This window comes from Sinocyclocheilus anshuiensis, unplaced genomic scaffold (assembly GCF_001515605.1).
Source record: "Sinocyclocheilus anshuiensis isolate Anshui unplaced genomic scaffold, SAMN03320099.WGS_v1.1 scaffold1082, whole genome shotgun sequence".
In the NCBI taxonomy this organism is placed as follows: Eukaryota; Metazoa; Chordata; class Actinopteri; order Cypriniformes; family Cyprinidae; genus Sinocyclocheilus; species Sinocyclocheilus anshuiensis.
In genome coordinates, this window is record NW_015542379.1 from 201,896 (window position 1) to 206,668 (window position 4,773).

The following is a 4,773-nucleotide window of genomic DNA, read 5'->3' on the forward strand; positions in this document are numbered from 1 at the left end:
TGTGTGTGAGAGAGAGTGTGTGTGTGTGTGTGTGTGTGTGTGTGTGTGATTACAGTAATAGATGTACAGCAGCAGTGATAATCATGCGAGGTGATGGCGCCTCATTCAGCTGCTGATCAAATAATGTATGGACTGATTGACATGTATTTATGAAGTAACGAGGTAATGCTTGCAAGCATGTTAATGATTTATTTGATTTATGAGCACAGATGAGCACCTTCTCCTTCCCAAACAGCCCTCAACATCTTTGACCGGCTTGCATTTATAGCTTCGATTTATAGCTGGATTATTAAATTTACACTTTTTAAAGATGAAAATCATATTGGTTGGTTTTCTTTTATCCCAATATCACATTTAAGGGTTTAATTTTAAATAAATTCACTATTTTTTTAAGTGGGTTAAAAAATCTAAATAAAAAAAATTACTAGTTTATTAAGAAACATTACATTAATTTTGAAATATTTATGATTGTTGGAGTAGGTTTTACAAGAAAATGCTATTTCAGTCATTTGACTTCAAAATGTCACGTTCAGCTCAATGTTACTTGTTTCTTTGCAATTATTTGTGAAATTTACTCTGATAATTGCTTCACCACCAACTTTTTTTTTTAGTGCGTCATATTTTTTCCCTTTCTCTAATCAAAATGCTTCAAATTAAACATGTTGAGTATTATTGTTTCAACTGTAACTTAATTAGTGTCCTTAATTTCACTTAAAAGAAATGGATTTGATAAATTGTTTTGTGGTTTTATTTAGATAATTTCACTTTAAAGCATTTGATTCTGTGTGATAAAGAACAGAAATCAGTATTGTAAAGGAACATTGCACAAGATGGTTAAAACGATCAATATTGCATTCACTTAGATTTGAAAAATGGCTAACTTTAGCTCTTTATCTCCATCTTGTTATGTATCCTGTTCATTTGTGTGTCATTGTGTACATAATGAAGAAGTCTAGTGTTGCCTTTGATAGAAAAGTTTTCTTTTTACATTACAACCCAACACTGTCAGAAAAAAGTGCAAAGATTGTACACCTTATTTAACCCTTAAGGTGCATATAGGAAATATTTTCACATGCATACTTATAATTATTATTATTATTATTTTTTTTTTTTAAGAGCCACGGAATTTGAAAAGTTCTACATAACCAGATGATTCATATGGTGAAGATCCTAATTCATGCTGTTATATGTTTTTATGTGTTTGTGTCTAGGGAACAGAGAACAGTCTTCGAAAACTGCATTTAAGGCGTAACCTGTTCCAGAGACACAAAGTAAATGAAGTGAGGTTAGTCTCTTAATAACTCTCTCTGAAAGCGACAACACTGAAGTGCACTTCATATTTCTTAATGTCCGGCGCTCTCTCCTCTATTATTGTGTTCATTTGCTCTCTCTTCTCACCTGTCTGATTAAGATTAAAGCTGTCATCTGCATCTGAGATGGATGGATCCATTAGGCCTTTAACGGGTTTTAAAGATTGCTGCTAAAACACACTGATGGGCCGATCAGCGCTTCGTCAACCAAACCCTTGATGACGTATTCATTCACTTGTACTGCCTAGAATATAATCAAATTCACAACATCTTTTCATTTGAAATAATTAAATCATTTGCATAAATGTTGCATATTCTCTTTTAATCATTGTAATTGTAATATTTGATTTAATTGCATAAAACTGCATATTTTATTTTTAGTTTCTTTTCTAAAATGTATTTATTTGTAATTTTCAGTAATATAATATTTAATTAAAAATAGCTTTAGCTTTATCATACTGAGCCAATCAATCTCTCAGCCCTGAAATACACACGTAAATACATCTAGATGTGCGGATGTGTGTGCAAATGCTGTTTGAAGATTAATGGGGTTCAACTAATTTCCACTGATTTTCATAATGTGGACAAAAACATACGTTCTCCAAATATCTTAACTTTGAAGAAAGAAAGTCATATAGGTTTGAGAACGATATATAAGTGTGAGAAAATGATGCTAAACATGTTTTTAAGTGAACTGTTCCTTTAAGATTAAACACGCATTTGCTTCTAGTTTAGTTCCTTTTGTTCTAAATGAAATGAAGCTTTTATAGACCAAATCATAACTGGAAATGCCCCATAATGATCCAATCTTCCGTCTTAACCATATTTTTAAGTACTTTGAATGTTAAAACATTCTGTCTGAAGCTCAAATGCTTTAATAGTGTTTGGTTCTCACCTCCAGTCCAGCAGAAGAGCAGCGGCTAATATTACAGCACAATGAAAGCAAAATGTTATATATGAGACTGAATTATACAATTGTAATTTAATCACATAACGTACAGTGCGTGCATAATTATTATGCAAGTAGATATTCTGATCCTATTTTTTTTTCCAAGCACATTTGATCAATTCCAAACCACATCAATCTTAATAACTGCTAACAATTTTGAAGAATTTATCTTCCAGAATCTGGCAGTAAGTGTTGGGAGCTCATTTTTCTTGTAAACAGTGGTACAAGAGGATGTGATGCTGGTCCTTTAAGAGTAAAAAATGGTGAAATATTATTACAATTTAAAATAACTGTTTTCTATGTGAATATCTGTTAAACTGTAATGTATTTCTGTGATGCGCAGCTGTATTTTCAGCATCATTACTCCAGTCTTCAGTGTCACATGATCTTCAGAAATCATTCTGATTATTAGGACCATTTCTGATTATTATCAATGTTGAAAACAGTTGTGCTGCACAATGGTTTTGTGGGAACTGTGCTACATTTTATTTTTCAGGATTCACAGATGAATAGAAAGTTCAAAAGAACAGCGTTTATTTGAAATAGAAATCTTTGTAACATTATAAATGTCTTTACTGTCACTTTTGATCAATTTAATGCGTCCCTGATTAATAAAAGTATTCATTTATTTATGTATTTATTTTAATTTGACTTGCTCCAAACTATGATTTCCACAAAATCAGTTTTCCTCAGTGATAGTGATAGTGAGCTAGTGTGTTGTGTCTGGTTTTCCAGCGGACTGACTGCTGTCTGTGAGATTGGATCGGTCCTGCTGCGAAACGCTCTTGCTCTCCTCTCCTCTCACCATATGTTCCTCCTGCTTCTCATTAAACTCACAGACAGAAACAGCTTTACATTTATTTTCTTCCAGCTAGGAGCAAAAGCACGATGTCAGCAAAACAGAAAGTACTTCATGAAAACTCTGTAAAACATTTCCACCGATTTCAACTTAAAAACCTCAACAGTTCAGTTCAGTTGCTGCTTTATTTTTTTTTTAAGTATAATCAACTTACTTGTACAAGTTATTTAAACTTAAAATACATTAAACCCACTTTTTAAAAAAAATCCAGTTGAATTTCATATAAATTATAAAAAGCTGAAATTGCTAAACTTATTTTGATGAGTTAAATTAATGTGAAAACATGCTGTGAGTTACTGATTATATCTTTTTTTTTTTTTTACAGTTAAGCAAATTTCTAGTTTCTTTATTATTTTCAACGATAGCCAAAGATAGGTCATCAGACGCCCATTTTCCACAAGTTGATATGATTCTTTAGGGTCTTAATGAAAAGTCTAGTTTGGCTAAAATTTCTCAATGGTAGTGTAAAACAACACCCATTTAACCTGTCAAAACAGCTCTGTTCACACCGAGCCGTTTCGGTGCATGTGCCTTTAAATGCTAATGAGCTCCGCTGACCCCGCCCCTCTCTTCCGAGCTGCTCTCTGAGGGACAGTTTACTTTAGCTGCATTCATTGTGAAAATTGCTAATTAGCACATTATAGAGATTCATTAGATTAGATTCATAAAAAACCTTATACTCACTTCTGGAGGTGAAGCTAGATCACGAATGATTTGCGCGAACATAGACACATTCATGTAGATCGGGGGCGCATTCCCTTCAGAAACTAACGTAATCCACTGCGTCTTCAGTGTTGGGAGACTCAGATGTCGTCGCTCGCGTCCGGTGTAGACACGGTGTTAGGAATAGTTATTTGTTTTCCGTGCCTTATAAGGATTGACGCTTCGGGCACACCCCGTAAATACCAGTTTATGCTGTTAGATTGTGGCCTCGAAGTTCGTAGCCGTAAGCTGTAGCCCCGGCTGGCCCGTTTAGATCTTGCGTGCGCAGTGGAAATTAGGCTAATAATTTCTGAATACTGACTGGCATATAACGAACAAATCTAACAAACGTAAACGGGCAAAGGCGGGGCCCGTGGCCTGCAGCCCACTCAAGCCCAATGGTAAGTCCGGCCATGCTGATGCATCAAATATGATACAAAATATGAAACACAAAAGCAAAACTATTTTTGTGTATTCCATTTCACAAACGTAGATATTATTTCATATTTCAGGGTTAAAAGAGAAAAATCAGTTTGTGCTGGGCTCTGACAGCAGATGAGGAGGTGTCTGTCGTTGGCATCGTCTCTGTTCTTTCCTCCGTTGATGTCTCTGTCCTGTTCTCTCTGATTGCTCTGCTGTAAATCCTGACTAAGCTCTGATTTAAGCCAGGTCTGTGCTCTTAGCTAATTGGCTTAATCCAGGTCTGTGCTGCTCGTGGAGGGTCTGACGGGCCACTCCAGGCCTCATAAACTACATTAGCTGAAGCTCTGATGGATTGCTGTTCAGGACAGAAGAACACGCTTCTGTGCCGTGTTTAATGGACACTGGTAAGTGAAACATGCAGCTATAACTGAGATCAACTTTTCAAACAGGATCATGCTCATTACCTTGTGTTTGATTCAGCAAGTAACACTTCTTGAGCAATAAAAGTGCTACTATTTTTTTTTTTTTTA